General features: G+C 53.7%; 1 protein-coding gene across 2 annotated transcripts in view; it reads right to left on the bottom strand.

Annotated features, from left to right (window-relative positions):
* The window catches only part of TMPRSS6 (transmembrane serine protease 6), a 37,883-nt gene extending 33,774 nt beyond the window's left edge, over positions 1-4,109 (bottom strand). For both annotated transcript variants that reach the window (XM_082849456.1, XM_082849455.1), the window contains exon 1: positions 3,920-4,109. The gene's annotated coding sequence lies outside the window, so the exon portion shown is untranslated. The remainder of the gene's footprint in view (positions 1-3,919) is intronic.
* Positions 4,110-18,600: the final 14,491 nt, after the last annotated feature.

An 18,600-nucleotide genomic window follows, 5' to 3' on the forward strand; every position in this document is an offset into this window, starting at 1 on the left:
GAGGACATCTGGACATCTGTATCAGGCCCTGCTGGCTTTCACGGGGCCAGGGCCACGGATGGGAAAGGTCCTGCATTGGGTGGGGCAGCCCCTCCAGCCCCGCCCACTGCCCGGAGTGTCCAGGGCACCCCTGGTGAAACTGGCTGTCCCCCGTGAGCTGAGTGGGTGGCTAGAGCCGGGAAAGCCCAGTGACGGGCCGGCTTCTGCCCTCTCTCAGCCCCAGGTCCACTCCCGCTGCCAGAGAGGCACATCCCCATTTTACTCCGAGTCTGGATCACCAAGGAGATATTGGGGACTCGGGGAGCACAGAGGTGATCACAGCTGACATTTATTTGAATTGTTTCCCGTGCTTTATACGCACTGTCTCATGTAAGCCTTCCACAGACCTGGTGGGGGGGGGGGTGGTAGGTTCTCTCATTATCCCCATTTTACAGATGAGAAAGTTGAGGCACAGAGAGATTGAGCAACTTGGCCGAGATCCCACAGTTGGTTAGCGGCAGAGCCAGGCTGCAAACGCAAGCGGTTTGTCTCCAGAATAACACCTTGACCACTCTGCTCTACTGCCTCACAGGGTACGAGGGGAAACTGAGGCTCAGAGAAGGTCATAGGTCCATTAGAGGAGGCCCTTAGGGGAGCAGTCCCAGGTAGGATGCTCAGAACGCCTCACCCTTCCTCTCCCCATTCCCCAAGCCAGGCTTTCACTCCATGGATTTGCCTCCCTCATAAATGGCTCTCACATTCGTCTGGGAGAACTTTGAGTATCACAGAAGATCCCATTTTGAGAAAACCCAAAATTAGACACAGCCCAAATTGGTGGGGGGGGCCATACACCTGGGGTTCCCATTGCCTCCCACCTGGACTCCTGGGGCAGCCTCCCAACTGCTTTCCTGCCTCCCAGCTCCTCCTCCAGCCCCTCCTCCACATTGTCAGGAGAGAGCTCTCCCTGCCCACCTCCAGCCATTCACCTGCTCAGAATCCCCTCAAAGTTCCCAGCCACCTCCAAACCCCTCACCGTGGCACCCAAGACCCTCCATGGCCAGGCTGCTGCTCTCGTCCCTGGAGCCCTACCTTCCGTCATGCACATCACCCTGCAGGTCCACAAGATGCTCCTTTGTACAGACACGCCCTCTGCCTAAAGGATGGTGGGACCCTTAAAGGCCAGCTCCAAGGCCACCTGCCCAGCGATGGGCTCTGGGCCCTGGCGAGTAAGCCACCTCCTCCCCTAGGCAGCCCTTGGTCAGATCAACAATCTGACTGGTTTTGGCTTCGTTTCTCTCCCCCACAAAAAAGGCGGGCCTGTGTCTCATTCACCTCTGGATCCCCATGGAACCCAGCACAGGGCCTGCCACCTGGACAAATCCTCCGGGAAAGGGTGGATGAGTAGAAAGCAACCTTTAAAAACTGAATTAATATCGAAAAAAATACAATTAGAAAAAAAAGAAAGAATGGGTGAGTAGAGCCCCCAGGGCTCCAGACTCCCAGTGCAGTGCTCTCTCCTACATCTCACTGCCTTAGGGGCAAGGGCATGGAAGACGGTGCTGGTCTCTGGGGCCCTAGATTCCGTCACCAGACCCCTCCATGCTTATTGAGCATCTGCTTGGGGCCAGGCTCTGTGCTGGGCACGGGGGTCACACTGGTGAATATAAGAGACCTCATTCCCACCCTCTTGGGGCTGACAGCCCAGCAGGAAGTGGACAGTTGTGACAACTGACAGTTGTGAAGATGACCCCAAGCTCCTGTCTTTTATTCTTATTATATAATGGTTCCCCCATTGTTTTGAGGATCTCGTCACCAGAAAAGTCTGTGCCTCTACCTTCCAACCAACCCCAGAACCCAACCTCTTCTTGACACCTCAGTGGCTCCAGGTCGCCGTGACTCCTACACTAGCCAGTGGTCCGGCCACCCTCACTAGCCAATTCCCACATGACCACCAGAGGGGTCTTCACCACGTGGCCTGCTCACAAGCCCCGCCTACAGAGTTCAAAGCCCTCGTCACAGCCCACCAGGGACTCCGTGATATGGCGCTTGTGCGCCTTTCTGTCCTCTCCCTCCTTCTGCGGTAGCCACACCCAGCTCCTGACCTTCAACAGATGGAGGACAGGTCGCCTCAGGACCTTGGCACTTGCTGTTCCCTCTGCCAGAAATGCTTTTCCTTCAGTCTTGCCTCATGACCTGCTCCTTTACCTCCTTCAAGTCTTTGCTCAAATGTTACCTCTTCAGTGAGACCTGCCCTGACCACTGCCCTCTCTCTGCTACATTTTTCTTTATCGCTCTTTTCAAGACTAACGTGGCAGGATATGCTTCTGGGTCCTTGGTCTGTGTCCTCCCAGGCTGGAATCTGCACCAGAGCAGGGGCTTTACTCTGTGTGCCCTGCGTGCCCTGCACTGAGAGCAGAGAGCGCTTCCTTCGTGCTGGGCCAGGGTGCTGGGTGCACGTGTGGCCTGGCCAACTTCTTCTGCCTCCTTCTCCCCTTTCCCGCTCTTCCCTTGCTGCACCCCAGCGACATGGGACTTCTCGGCGATCGATTCTAAAAATGAAGATGGTAGAAACCTTTAACAGATCTAGGGTTCTTAGCCTGCGCTGGGTGAAGAGCATCGCAGGATTGTTTCTTGAACCCTGAAAGTTCTTGCTTACCACCTGCTTTCTTCCTTCTGCCTGGGCTGCCCACCTCCCGACCTGGCCCCTTCACACCTCAGCTCAGCTCTCACCTCCTCCTGGCAGCCCTCCCAGAGTGCCTCTGGAGGCGTGGCCGCTCCTCTGAAGCATCCTGGGCCACCCCCATCAATGCACAGCTCATCTTGGGGGTATTCTTTCTGCCCCCCGTGTCCCCCGGAAGGTGAGTGCCTGGAGGGAGGGACTGGGTGTACCCCCAATTTCCACAGGGGCCTGAGGCTTCTCGCCTGATCCAAGAACCTGGACTCCAGCCTGGCACCTGCTCCTCAGCCCCTCCTGCCCTTCTGACCACTGGCGGGTCCTCGGTCTGCCCACAGGAGGCTGAGCTCACTGGGGCAGAGCCGTTCCTCCTCCCGCGTGCCAGCCTGTGCTGGCTGTCACCACAGCTGAATTCCATTTCAAACTCCAGCAGCCTTGCTGTCTCTACTTAATGGCTGGGGAAACTGAGGTACAAAGAGAGAAAAGGACGTACTCGAGGTCACTCAGCCAGGGTAAGGCAGAGCAGAGTGAGGTAGAGCTGGGATTCTTATCTAGGACCTACCAGGGAGGCCATTCGGGCCTAGAGTCAACCGTTACCATGAGCTGCTTTGACTCTGAGTCCCCAGGCGTGGGGGGAATGGGTGAAAGTCCCTTCCATACACAAACTCATAAACTCACACACAGATGTACACAGATGAAAACACGCTGAAGTACACGCGCAGCTATCTGTGACATACAAACTGCTAGATGCATGCTTGCACACACACGCACACGCACACACACACGCACGCACACACGGCCACATTCAACTCTGAGCCTGCCCCCTGTATAGTGCAGTGTCGGGGGGCTCTGGGCCTGTCTCCCATACCGGAAAGCCCAGGTGGGGTACCTGCGTACGAAGGGGGCAGCTTGTCCAGCCCAGAATCAGGGTGGGGTGCTCAGACTGGCAGACCAGGCCTCTCTCCTGCCCCGTCCCTGCCCCAGAGTCCACCAGCTCCAGCTGAGCCCCAGGCGTCCCAGCCCCCGGAACCTGCAGCCCCTCCACTGCCCCGTGCCTGTCCATACACCTGGCCTCCGACCCCAGCTCTGTGGACCCCTCGCCTTCTGCTCGCTGGGTCACTCTCTGGCCCGTGAGGCCCAGCAGACCAGGCCTCGGAGCAGGGCAGTTGGTTTAAGCCCCAGGGAGCCAGGCCTGGCTCTCTGGGTAGACGCTGTCACCGGGTCATTCATAGATCCTGGTCCCCTGGCCTGGAGGTCCCCGCTTACCTTTGGGAGTGGCAGGTGGGTGCCGGGCCTGCCGCACGCAGACCTCAGAGCCTCTGTTTGTCCAGACCAAGGTCTCCCCACCCCCTACCCAGCCAGCCTCGGCTGGATCAATGGCCCACAGCCATGGCTGGGGTGTCTGGCCCTTGTCCCCTGTGGCCTGTGGCCCCAGGCTCCACGGGCCTCCTGTTGGGCTGGGGACAGCACTGTGACTGAGCACGTAAACAGGCCAGAGGCAGGAGGCAGGCAGTGCCCCGCCCCGCCTCGCCCCGCCCCATGGGCACCCTGGAGGCTGGCGGGCAGGTGCAGGAGATCTGAGCTCTCCCCCGAGGCCTGTTGCCTGGTGACATTCCTGCCTGGTTACAGCTCCTGGTCCCCTAGAGCATGAGGTGGGGTGACCAAGGACTGGGGGCTGTGTGGGGGCCCGTGCAGGGTGGGCAGGGGCTCACGCGGGTCTCCTTACCTGGACAGGTGAGACCAGAGGAGCCGGCGGCTCTGAGAGAGACAAGGAGGCTGGGCTCCTGTGCTCTGGGGACGGGAGGGCAGAAAAATGGAGTTGGGGTGGCGTTGGTGCTATTTTCTGTTTAGCTGGAAATTAGTTGAATTTCTACCTGATTCTGGAGAGCTGTGCTGTCCATTTTGGTGGCCTCTGGCCATATGCAGCTCTTGAGCCCCTGGGATGCGGCCAGTCTGAACTGAGACGTGCCACACGGGCAAGATATATACCAGGTTTCGAAGACTGAGTGCAAAGAATGTAATATGAGCTCAAGGAGCATTTTTTATGTTGATCACGTGTTGAAATGATAACACGTTAGCTGTATAGGGTTAATAAAATATATTACTGAAATTCGTTTCATCGGCTTATTTTTACGTTTTTTAATGTGACTACAAGAACATTGGATACTTCAATAAAGTTTTTTAAAATATCACATTTGACCAAAACGGAACACTGGGATCACAAGTGTGGTATTGAACGGAGCTGCAGCAGAGGTGGTGGGTTTAGACATGACCGTGCTCCAAAGCACGTGTTGAGAACCTAAACATGACCTAAACCCATGCTCCAAAGCACGTGTTGAGAACCAGGGTTTTCTGGGTGTGTACAGACTGATGGCCACCTCCAGGCAGGGGAATGGCTGGGCTCAGGCTCAGGCAGGGGGCACACTGAGGGGCTGGGTGGGGAGCACCTTAGAGACTCTTGGGGGGGAACACCTTCCCTCTCTTCTCCTACCCCTCAGCCCTGCCCAGGGCCCACCCTGACCTGAGATCACGGACCCCAGCCTTGCCCCCGCCCTGGAGAGTTTTCCCTACTCCCTCCAGTCTCCCCTCCTCTCAGGCCCTGGCCCCGCCCCCCTGCAAACGTTCCAAGGGACGGGTGCTTAGGATGGGAGCAGGTAGAGACACCCACAAGCCTTGCCTCTGTCCCCCTCCAAAGCGGCCCAGGCCCCCGGCCCAGGCAGGCTGGTAGCTGGACAGTCTTTGAAAAGCAGAAGGTCTTGTGCAATCACGTCCTCTGTACTTACCTGCCGCCAAGCCATCGATTGGCCACAGCCTGGGGGGAGGGCTGCCGTGGGGGGGGCAGCAAAGGGTTAAGGGAGGCATCTGAAAGCAGGGGCAAGGGTGCCAACTCCCCAGTTGCTCAGAGAGCCGTGGGTGGAGACTGCCAATGAGACAGGCTGCCCTCTGTCAATGGGGCAACCATATGGCCTGGAGACTCTTGTCCCTGAGGCAGCGGGACACGGTCACAAACAGGGGATGAAGGCCTTTCTTCTCCCTGGGAATCTGCATTCCACACTAACACTGGGTCCTCTTGGTCTGCAGGGACAGAGGAACCACCTGGAGGCCTGGCCGGTGAGGCTTGGAGGCCACGGGGCGCAGCGGGCTGACCCAGCAGGACAGGGAGAGAGACAGGCTTAAGCATGTGCACCACACTCGGGCGACAAGGGTCCAGCTGGGGGCTGGACAGCAGAGGACCTGGCCCGAATCTCAGTTCTTCCACCTGCTGTGACCTGGCAAGACACATCACCTCCCCAAGCTGCCGTCTTGTCACCTGTGGAACGGGGATGATAAAGCTGGGCTGCTGTGGAAGGCATCAAGATGGAACTGGGTGTGAATGGCAGACGCTGTGCGTGGCATGCGGGAGGCCCTTAAAAAACCTTAGCTGCCTTTCTTTCAGTCCAGGTTTAGGGTAGAGTCAGGGGCAGGGGCAGGCGGCTACACCCTCCCTCACCCTCCAGGTCCTGACTGATGCTGTGACGAGGGCTCACTCTGGGCCAGGCACTGTGCCCAGCACTTCTTGCATTGTATCATTTACTTCTCACAACCATCCTTCTGTCGATACCATTTTTAGCCCCAATTTGCAGAAACTGAGGAGGCCCTGGTGAAATTTGAACTCACGACTCCTGGTTTATTAATCACGCAAATGTATTAAGCACTTACAAAGTGTCAGGCTGTGCTGGGTACGGGGGACAGGGGCATGAATGAGACACGTCTGACATCTGCTCAACAGAGCTGGACGTTATGCAAAAGTCCTCGGTTGGAAAAGAAGACAGCTGGACATTAGCATCCCCCTTCATAAGACATTCTGAAGATGAGTTGACACTCCAAGAGGGAGGCTGGGGGGTGGCAAGTCACTACCCTGACCTCAGCCCTGGGTGCCTCCCAGCATGATGGGTGCCTCCCAGAGGGATGGGCGTTGCCTGCCTTCCTGGTAGTCCAGAGAAGATGCTTCATATATGGAAGCCCCAGTACCTCTGGATATGACCTTATTTACAAATAGGGTTGTCACAGATGTAATTAGTTAAGATGAGGTCACACTGGAGAAGGGTGGGTCCCTAATGCAATATGATTCATGCCCTTATGAAAAGGGGAAATTTGGAGACAGACACACACACACAGAGAATTCCACGTGAACATGAGGGCAGAGATCAGGATGATGTTTCTACTGGCCAAGGCGAGCCAAAGATCGCTAGCAAACTAGCAGAAAGTAGGGAAGAGCCGTGGAATGGATTCTTCCTCACAGCCCCCAGAAAGAACCAACCCTGCGAACTGCCCTGAACTTGGACTTCTCATCTCCAGAACCGTGAGACTTTACATTGCCAGTGTTTAAGCTGCTCAGTTTGGGGAACTTCCTGGCGGTCCAGTGGTTAGGATTCCGTGCTTCCATTGCAGGGGGCATGGGTTCGATACCTGGTTGGGGAACTAAGATCCCGCATGCCACGAGGCCAAAAAAGCTGCCTGGTTTGGGTATTTTGTTACACAGCCCAGGCAAACTAACACAAGGAGCTGGGCAAATACCACGGCAACTCTGTGCTGTGTGAACACACCAAGTGCTCACAGCTGGCCACCAAAGAGGCTGGAGAGACAAATATCTGAATTTTTAGCGCTGTCTTGAGCTCAGTCATGGTGGAGGAGGCTGGGGAAGCTGACCTCGTCTGAACTCAGGAAAGCCCCGCAGAGAGAACTCCAACAGCCCAGATGCAGCTCGTGTCACAGCGTGTCTCTGAAATGATCTCCCCCTGCTCTCTCCACCCCTAGACTGTGAGGCCCGTGAAGACAAAGAGTTTGTCTGTCTGGTCCCCTGCTGGATCCCAGCCTAGAACACTGCCTAGCACACAGGACAAACAAACATTTGTTGAGTGAACAAATAACAGTTCCTGTCTACTCCATTGATAACAGTATTTTGAGCTCTGGGCCCCCAGTTGGGCCCTTCACAGTGATGCCTCAGGTTCAGGCTTGGGAGTGGGACTGTGTGTCTCCACTCAGCAGAAGAAGAGACCAAAGTTCTGAGAGGAGAGGTTGGCTTGCCCCAGGATGCACCGCCCAGGGCGGGTGGAGCCGGTCTTCTTGATGGGAAGTGTATCGGCTTCCTAGGCTGCCGTAACAAATGACCATAAACTGGGTGGTCTAAAACAAAAGGAATCTCTTCTCTCACCATGCAGGAGGGGAGGCCAAAATCAAATGTCTGTCCATTCTCTCTCTGAAGGAAGAAAGAATCCTCCCTTGCCTCTTCCTAGCTTCTGGTTGTTGCCAGCAATCCTTGGCGTTTCGTGGCTTGGAGAAGCATCCTTCCAATCTCTGCCTTTATTGTCATGTGGCCGCTTTCCTGTGTGCCTGTGTCTCTGGGTCCAAATTTCCCTCTTCAGATATGGACTCCAGTCATAGAGGATTTAGGGCCCCCTCTAATCCAGGATGACCTCATCTTCACTGGCTTACATCTGCAAAGACCGTGTGTCCAAACAAGGTCATGTTCACGGGTTCCCAGTGGACGTGGGCTCTGGGGACACTGTTCAATCCAGCACAGGGGTGAGGGTACTGTTCCAGGGGGATCAGGCTGGGGGACAGCGGGAGAGCTCCCCTTCTGGTCCAGCCCTGGAGAAGGTTCTCAGCCAGCTGAGACTCCTCTGAAACCCTCTGAGGAAGCACAGGGCTCACAGCCCTGGGGCTGCGGTGAGGGGTGAGGGGCGGGCTCGGGGTGCCCCTGCCAGACGCCGTCTAGACAGTGTCTGGGAAAACGAAGCTCTTCTAGGCCCCGAGGCGGAGTAGTTGTTTCCTAGGACTGTCCTAACACGGTACCACCAACGGGGTGGCTGAAAACAACAGAAATTCATTCTCTCACGGTGCTGGAGGCTACAAGTCCATCAGGGTGCTGGCAGGAACACGCGCTCTCCCAAGTCTCTAAGGCAGGACCCTTCCTGCCTCTTCCAGCTGTGGTGGCTGCTGGCCTCCTTGCTGTTGCTTTGGGTTGTGGCCACGTAACTTCAACCTCTGCCTCCTTTACTGCATGGGTTTCTCCCTGTGTGTCTTTCTCAGTGTCTCTTCTCTTCCTGCAAGGACACCGGTCATATTGGATCAGGGCACACGCTAGTGACCTCATCTAGTCACAAAGATGCTTATATCCAAATAAGGTCACATCCAGAGCTACTGGGGCTTGGGATTCCCACATATCTTTTGGGGGACACAGTTCAGCCTGTTACAGACAGGATGAGAGGGTGGGAGTCAGCTGCTTAGTGACAATGCTGTGGGCTGCTGTTCCAAAGGTCCGAGTCACCCTGAGTCCTCAAGTCACTTCTGAAGCCTATTCTCTCTCTACACCTGAGCTCCTACCCTCCTCGCCCTTCTCCTACACAGACACAGGGGCGACCTCTGGAGACTCCGTGTGGCTGGGAGGAAAGGAAACCCCATGAGCTGCACCCACCTTTCCCATTGCCTTCACCAAGCCTTCAGAGGCCGCTCTGGCAGGTCCCTCCAGGGACACTCTGTCACTTCTGTCCACTCGCTTCCTCCTTCTTTAAACAGGTGTCAAGCACCTACGCGGTGCCGGCCTGTGTGGACCCCAAGGCCATGGAACCAAGCAAGTCTCGGTGTCTGCCCTTGAGGGATGCAGCCCAGCCCGGGGGACACAGACAGTGGGACACACGGCAGACACTCTGTCATCACAGCAGCAGACGGAGGACAGGGTCCTCGGTAGACTCAGCTGCCCTTCAGAGGCAGCTCCTTAGTGCTTCGAGAAGGGAAAATCCATCAGGATGGGCTCCCATCGATCCAAATGGGAGGCCTCTCAGGAGGCCCCGCCTCGGTGGCCTGAGTTCCCTCACCTGCAGAAGGAGCCAAGGTCCTAAGGGCCTCCGGGACCCTTACAGAGGCTAAGACTCCGTGACTTTATGCTACTGCTAACCAGACACAGGGCTGGCCTCGTCCCCTAATAAGAAAAATGGTCCCATTTACCCCATTTTACGGGTGAGAAAGTGGGGCTCAGAAAGCGATTGTCATTTGCTCTTGGACACACAGCCAGGACCCCCCGCCTTCAGAACCCTCTGACGTCATCCGCTCTGGGTGTGTGTCCCTCCCTCCTTGCCACCCCTCCCCTCCTGGCCCTCCCAGCCCTCCTGGGCCCTGGCCTCTGGTCTCTGGCTGCTGGGGGAGAACTCACAGGCCCCTGGCCTGCCCTCTGGCTGCTTTCCCAGCGGGCAGTCAGGGAGGTGGCGTCTGATCAGGGGTTTGAGGTTTGAGAGGCGCTGCCTCAAGCCAGGCCGCTGGGGACCCAGAGTGGAAACTCTTCATGTGTCATTCAGCCTGGCCTCCTCCACCGTGGGGTCTCTGCGGGAGGGGTTCCAGGCAGGGGGTTGTGGGGAATTACCCAAGGTCATGGGGCAAGGCTGCGGCAGGGGTGGGGCTGGAACCCAAACCACCAGGTTCCCAGTCGTGTGCTCCTTCCTGCATTCTGTCCAAAACTAAATGTTTAAAAATAAAGTCGAAGGGCTGTATCATTACTGAACATGCATGTCCTTAGGTGGAGAATTAACAAAAAGTTCCAAGGCACACAGAATTCCAATTATATATATATATTTTATATATATATATAATATATATATAATATATATATAATATATATATATTCTCTATATATTTCTATGTATATATTTTTCTGTGTGTGTATGTGTATATATATATATATATATTTTTTTTTTTTTTTTTTGCCTCAAATGTTGTTGCAGCCGGAGCTCCTCCCTACAAGCAGTTGAGTTTGAGGGTCCGGACCTTGCTCTCCAAGGAGCCCCTTTCCTGCTGCCCTTCAGAGGCAGCCCCAGCACTGGCTCCAGCCTTGGGTGGTGCCTCTCTTCTCCTGATACTCCGTGTCATGAGGGCAGCTGTTCGTGCTGGTGGGGCTGTGTGAGGTCCTAATGCCTGTGGGCTCTGTCCCTTTAGCCATCCACGTTGGTTTCTGATTTCTATGCAAGTCCAAGTTCTTGGAACCTCTATGTAACTGCCCCTCCCTCCCTCCCTTCTTGCCTCCCTCCCCTCACCCCTTCACAGTCTACACGTTCACTCAATGAACATCCTGTGGCAGGTGCTGAGATGCGTGATGGATGGGACTTTGAGGGTCAGGGCCAGCAAAGGCTCACAGAGCGGCTCAGAGCACAGGGGCGGGAGGATGGGGCACCCAGCCCAGTAGAGGTCAGGGGGAAGAGACCTTTTGCAATGGATCCCAGAGGATGGCTTTCCTTTCTTCCTCCTACGCAGACACATTTTGCTTAGCCTGCTTGTGTTGCAAATTTTCTTTTAAAGTTAGTTACCGATATTTAAAACTCAGGACACTACACATAAAAAGCTGAATTTCCAGCTTCCCTTAAGTGTTTCGAAGATCTGGTCGACCTCCCAACATGGCAGCCATCAGCAGTGGCTGCCCTGAGCGATTTCAGTACGACACAGACCCCACCACTCTCAACTGTCTCCACTGTATGGGTTAAAAACACAGGTACTGAGGTCAGCAGCCTGGGTTCAAGTCCTGACTCTGACTCTTATTATAAGACACATGACCTTGAGTTACAAGTTATTAGACCTTATTGTGCCTCTGCTTCCTCATACATAAAATGAGACAATAACCATAAGTGGCGTGAAAATTGAAAGAGATAACTTACGTGGGGATCTTAGAACAGTGCCTGTACCTACTAAGTGTTCACTGCACTTTGCTGGCATCATCTTCTGTACTGTTGCTATTGTCTGCCCCCCTCTCCTTCTCACATCAGTGTCAGCATCTGAGTTGGGATCCTAGCGGTCATGGGTTTCATTGTTAGTTTCATATTTGCATAAATCACAAGCAACAGACTTCGCTCGCTGACTCAGCTCCTGGCTGGTTGCTCTGACTGCTGCAGCGGGCGCTCTCCTGCACCTACTTTTACAAGAGTCACTGGACCCTTTGCCAGGGGCACCCTCTCAAACACTGGGGTTGACCAACACCAAGCCCTGACCCGGGCAATCCCAACTCCCTCCAATCCAAATGTCTACTTTGAACAGTGCCGTGCACACAGGAGGAGCTCATGAGTTTATCAGAATGAATGAGGCATGGGTTGCCTGCTGCAGAGTGAGCTACCAATCATGTCACATGAGGTTTATCTAATTAGTAACTCCCCCAGGCATTTAAAATTTAGGTGGAGATCGGGGAGGAAAATTGCAATGGCAGATTTTCTGGGTCATCTTAGCCGAGTGAGTGGGGACCCCATCCCAATCCTTCCAGAGGCCACAGAACAGACTGGGTCAGCCAGAAGGAAGCTTCAAGGTAAGACAGCTTCCCCTCGCCCACACCTTTCACCCCAATTTACAGACAAAGAGACTGAGCCTCAAAGGGGACAAGTGGCTCAGAGTTGGAACAAGTGGGACAGCCTGAGTGCCCTTGGCCCTGGTCTAGGCTGGTGGCAGCTCACATAGATGGATTTGAGAGGCAGGCGGAAGACGCAGTAGCTTTCTTTCCACCTTTCTCACACCTCCTGGAATCCCCCTGTCAGAGATTCATCCCTTTGGGCATTTGAGTGCCCATAGGGAGGGTCACACTTTAAACCATTATCCCCTGAGACCTACGCAGGTGCTTGGGGGAAGATAGACACTGCAGTGGCATCCAGCTCAGCCCCGCCCCAAACAGCATCACCAAGGCAGCAGAGAACATCTGAGAGGCCGCCCAGCAAGCCAGCTGCCTTCACACCTGCGGCCCTTGGGTTTCCCCTGGTCACAGCCCTGTCCCTGTCCCATCTGCCCTGAAGCCAGCTCGTCTCTTCTAAGTACTTTATAGCCACTCACTTCTTTAATCCTCACAACAGTCCTGGTACTCCTCCCTTTTTACAGATGAGAAAACTGAGGCACAGAGAAGTTTAGGCACTTGTCCAAGGTCACAGCTGGTAGGTGGCAGAAACAGGATTTAATCCAGGCCACTAGGTCTAGAGTTAATGCTTTAACCACCACCCCAGTTGTCCCAAAGGGGCTGCAGGGGCCTCAGGGCAGGCTGGACGGTGTTTCTTCCACTGCTGCATCCCTGGCAACTGGCACCATGCCCTGCACGTAATAAGCTCTCAGTAAACGCACAGCGAGTGAATGAATGAATCTCAGAACAATTCCTCCCTCTTCCAAGAGCCAACCTCGGCCAACTTCAGAAATCCCCCCTCATCTGAGGTTTCAGTTACCTGCGGTCAACCTCAGTCCGAAAACATGAAATGGGAAACACCAGAAATAAACAATTCCTAAATTTCAAATTGGGCTCTGCCCCACCCAGGCTGTGAATTATTCCTTTGTCCAGCATATCCTTCCTGTTAGTCACTTCGTAGCCATCTTGGTTATCAGATGGACTGTCGTGGTATCTCAGAGCTGTGGTCAAGTAACCCTTATATTACTTAGTCATGGCCCCAAGACTCAAGACTAGTGACACTGGCAGTTCCGATATTCTCTTACTGTGCCTCATTTATAAATTAAAATCTACCCTAGATATGTAGGTATAGGAGAAAAATATAGTATGTATGGGATTCGGTACTATCCTCGGTTGCAGGCATCCATTAGGGGTCTGGGCTGTGTTCCTCTCGGATAAGCAGAGACTACTACTGTGTGTGTGTCTGAAACTAGCCGAATGCGGCGGAGCCCCTCTTGCTAAAGCCCCATACGACGTTCCACCCTCCATGCCTGCGTTAGGAGCCTCCAGAGCCTTCCCAGGTCGGGCATTTTCCATAGAGGCTCTGATTGACCGCCTTCCACAGCAGGAGGCTGTGACTGTCAGTTGACTTATCTGTGTCCTCCGTGGCCATGCCCTCCCCCACAGGGCTGGGGACTCTTTGCAGACCAGATAACACCCAGCCTCCTCTCTGTGGCCAGGGCTTGGCGTGTAGCCAGGTGCACAGAGCAATGGAAGATGATGCATCTCCCGCCAGCTCCTCCCTCCCCTCTGCATCCTGACTTCCTGGAATTGTAGACTGGGTACCTTTTATCCCCACAAGCAACAGTCCCCCCACTCAGCACTTCCGGCCATGCTTTCTCACAGCTTTGTCCGACACCCTCCCTCCCGGGCGCTGCGATGGGATGTGTGTCATACCTGCGGTGGCGGAAAATGTCTCAGAGCCAGCCAAGGGGATGTCCCGGGGCTGTCTCAGGGGCCAACCCCAGGCTGCTAGTGCTGAGCTCAAGTTTAATCAACAACCCAACCCCCCCTTCCCTGCCCCCAAAGACAGTGGCCATGAGACAGCAAGATGTAGGGGTGAGACCCCAAGTTTCTAGTCATCCCTCCACCCACACTTACTGTGTGGCCTGGTAGAGGGCGCCATCCTCTCAGGGCTGCCTGTGCGGATCTGTGACGCAGAACCCAGAATTTTGGTCATTCCTGCCTTGCCAGGTCTCTGAGAGATTGTATGAGATCCTTGAATGACCACACTTTACAGCAGTGAAGAGCTTGCCCGTGTGAGTGCTAAAGACTGCCTGGGTTCAAATCCTTGCTCCACTGTGTTCCATCTGTGTGGCCTCGGGCAAGTCATTACCCACTCTGTGCCTTAGTCTTCTCATCTGTAAAATGGGTAAGAAGAGTCCCTCCCTTGTGGCATTGTTGTAAGGATCAAGTGAGTTGATAATACAATGCATTTAGAGCAGAGCGTGATGCCTGCTAAGTGCTCAAACGCCCCTCTTGAAGAGACCCTGAAGGATGGAGAACATTCTACTGTGGCCCTCACAGGTCCTCGTCCCCATAGCTGTCCCTCCCCCACTGCCTGTTGATAAAATCCAAACTGCCAAACGGTGGCTGCTGATCTGTAAGAACAATTTCTCTCTCTTCCAAGAACCATCCTCAAACAGTTATTTCCAATACAAGCTGAACTCTGGCTGCCCCTTACTACAGCCCTGCACAAAATTTTGTCTTCCTTCCCCAACTTAGAAGCTCCTTCAGAGTCTCCTCACGCCTGGTATTCCCAAATAAAGCTTGTGCTAATGGGACTCTGGCTGATTTTCTTCCAGAACCATTGTCATCACCCCTGTATCCCCAGAATCTAGCACAGGATCGGGCCCATAGCACAAAAGATGGTTTGAAAAGAGCGGTCTCAGGAGGAGACAGTAGAAGGAAGTAATTAACCCTAATTGGAATGAATTAGAGGGCCTCCGACAAGTGGGGATGCTTGAAGGTCTTGAGGGATGTGTAGGAGTCCGGGAGTGGATTGTTTGGATGGCGGGACTGTTTCAAACCTAGGGACCAGCGTGTGCCAAAGCAAATGAGTCAGTTGCGGTCCCTGCTCTCATGCCCACCCCCTGCAGGCCCAGCCTCCCGCTCTTGAAGTGAAATATATGTAGTCCCAGCCACAAGCCACATTCTGTGTGGCACCTGAAACCACAGACTATCAGGGCTAGGGGAGCACTTAGAAATCACCCAGTCTGACTACCCCATTCACTGATGGAGCGACTGAGGCATGAAAGCAGATGAGACCTGCCCGAGGTCCCCGCGGCATTGACTATGACATTAAGGAGTTCGGCCAGGGTACTGAGGGTTTAGGGAGTCACTGGGGGTTTCCCTGGGGATTTAGGCAAGGGTGTGGCATGGCCAGATGTGACCATATCTTGAATCCTGGATCCGCCAGCAATCAGCTGCATTTCTTAACTTCCCTGAGCCTCAGTTTCCTAATCTGCAAAATGGGGAGTATAACACCTGCCTCACAAGGTCCCTGTCAGGTGATGAAATGATGCTTGAAAAGTGTCTGGCCCCGTGTCTGGAACATAAATATTAGCCTTCTTCCCACTTTTAAGATGTGCTTCTTGATGATTTTTGAAACTGTCCTGGCTGTCCCCAATAATTAGGAGGACAGTGGTAAGTTATTCATCCTAGCTATGAACTGGTTCACCGTAATTTGCTTGGTTAACTGCAGACATTGAAAGTTGCTTAGAGTGGGAATTGACAGGTAGGAGGAGAGCAGAGATAGTGGGGGATTGAGGAAGTGAAGGAACAAATACAGCTCAAGAAATTGGAGACCTGAGGGGCTGGAAGGCCCTCCCACCTCTCCTCCCTTTTCTTTTATACCCCAATCTGCCCTGGCTGCCTCCTGCTTCCTGCTCTGCATCTGACAGCTCTCCAAGGCCCTAGGCTGCCTGGTCCCCGGCTGGTGCCACCCCTCTCTCCTGGAATCTGACCCAGGCAAGCCTGTCTCTCCTTCATCCCTTCCACCCCTGCCAGCTGCTCCCTCCTTGCTCCGTCTCCCACGGCCTATACTCTAATCCACACTGGACATTCACACTGTGGCTTCTAGCCCATCAGTCCATCTGCACTTGGTGTAAGGCGGTCCCTTATGCCACACACTACCAGCTCAGGTCTCCCACCGGACACAGTAAGGACAGCTGGGTTCCCTGGGTGTACTTGCTTATACGGCCCTCTCAACTTTCCAGTCTCCACCATAACAGCCTCAATTTTCCCTGCCTAGAAAATCGGAGTCAGGAACAATAGTTTCTTATCTTATTTATTTATTTATTTTTGGCTGCGTTGGGTCTTCGTTTCTGTGCGAGGGCTTTCTCTAGTTGCGGCGAGCAGGGGCCACTCTTCATCGCTGTACACGGGCCTCTCACTGTCGCGGCCTCTCTTGCTGTGGAGCACAGGCTCCAGACGCGCAGGCTCAGTAGTTGTGGCTCACGGGCCTAGTTGCTCCGCGGCATGTGGGAATCTTCCCAGACCAGGGCTCGAACCCGTGTCCCCTGCATTGGCAGGCAGACTCTCAACCACTGCACCACCAGGGAAGCCCAGGAACAATAGTTTCTGTTGTGGAAGGAACCTGAGGGATTATCTGGCCTAGACATGTCACCAGGTACCAGCTATGATCAATCCGGCCTGCCTACAGAATCTAAGGCTGCATCCAAGCTCCAGAGAAAGGAGGAGTATGGTCAGTTAGCAATGTCTGCCAGGCACCACTGCAGTTGATTAGCAATGTCTGCCAGGCACCACTGCAATTGATTAGCAATGTCTGCCATGAGTGCAGCTTTATGAATGCCAGATATTGCTATTCATGATCTGGTCCAACTTTTCAGAGTCAAGGATACTTGAGATAGATAGATGTAAAATCAAGAGCAATATTTTCCCATGAGACCATATCAGATGGTGCCTGGACACCGAATAAGATCAATCTGACTCCTTTTAGTGAAAAAGATATTTCCCTTACAATCCTTCTGCATTTTCTCAAGGAAGAAGTCTCTGGTTCTGGCATGTCTTCATCAGCTTCCCAACACTTGCTTATCTCCCCTTTAAGCTAAGAGGTAGAGCAGATTTCCAGCAGGCAATAAACTGAAACATTTTGTTTTATTGTACTTACTTTGTACCATTACCTTTTATTTATAGTGAATATCAGTTTTCCCATTTACAGAACCAATATAAAATGTTTTCTTTAAATAAAAGTATTAAACAAAAAGTGAATTGATTGAAAGAAAAATATTAAGTAAACAATAACAAAGATGGTACACATAGATCATTAAAATATATATATATATATATATATATATATATATATATATATATATATATATATATACACACACACACACACACAGGACCAAAGCCTGAGAAATGTAACCCTCCCAAGAATTCTGCAAAGTGGAAATTCACTTGCAGAGAGATTTCCTGGTTTGCCCGAGGGCACACAGCAAAGCTGTGGGCACTGAGCTTGGGTCTGATGCTCTCCTCAGGACTGAGGAGTCTTACGGCCCAGAACACACAGCACCATATGGCAGGAGGTGGGAAGTGCGATGGCCCGGTAATTAAGCTATTCCATGGTAAGGATCCAAGACTCAGACAACCTCAGGAAAAGGGAGTTTATTTTGGGCATAGAAGAAACAGGAATCCTGAGTGAAATGCAGTAACCCCCTGGGGAGCAGCAGTATTAGTAATAGGAGCCCAGGCCCCTCTGCTAACTCCTCTCTAGCCTTTTGGGGCTCTTCTCCACATGCACCTGCTCCTTGGGGCCACCCTCCTGCCCTGTATTCAAATGCCCAAGACTAAGAGAAACCTGATTGGTCAGTTCAGGCCTGGCCTCCCTGATTGGACACAGCTTCTGTTCTAAGTCATCTCATAGGCTGCTGCTGAACCTATGGGTGGGCTTGTGTCAGGTGCCCAATCAGCTGCAAGCATGGCCTATAAATGCAGGCACTGTGTTTTCACACCTTGGGGTTAGCTGGGACTTGCTGGGGTTCCTGCCTTCCGAAGAACTCTGGTCAAGAAGGGAGGTTGTGATAGGCATCACAGGTGTGATCAGTGCCAGGGACAGAGGGAAGAGAAGTGGACGGGTGGTGGGGAGCACTGAGAAGGAAGGGGTTAGCTGTGTGTGGCTGGGGCGACTGCCACGTGAGGGGATGAGCCTCTCACTGAAGCGGGCATGCTGGAATCTAATGGGCCTGGATCGCCGCCTCTCCAAGTCTTGACCTCAGAAATGTCAAGGCGCCAGGGGTGCTCCTGTGAGGTGGAGGGTACCCCCTGCACGAAGGCAGCTGGGCGCAGGGAGCCCAGGCAAGATGCTGCCAGATAGTTCATCAGTTCACCCAGGGAATATGATGGAGTGCCAAGTGCGCTGTGCCAAGTGTAGTGAGTGGAGCTGCCATCTGGAGGCGGTGTGCCAGCCCCTGAGCTGCAGAAAAGACCAGTGGAGGCTGGAGCGGGAGGGGCCCAAGGGAGGGCTCCCTGTGACAGCATCAGGACCTGCCACTAGGAGGGGTTTACTTTCCAGCAGCAGGCTACTGCGAAGCCATTGTGGAAAGATCCAGCCGGTGTCCACTTTGCCGGGGCATTCGTGTCCATACCTGGGCCACAGCGTTAAGGATGCTGTAGCCAAGCATTCAAAGGTCACAAGAGATCCCAAATGGGAAGTGACAGGGCCACTTTCTTCAGCCACCCTGTGACCCTGAGAGCCTGTCCCTCCAGCACC

Source organism: Leucopleurus acutus, assembly GCF_964270905.1.
Source record: "Leucopleurus acutus genome assembly, chromosome: 11".
NCBI lineage: Eukaryota > Metazoa > Chordata > Mammalia > Artiodactyla > Delphinidae > Leucopleurus > Leucopleurus acutus.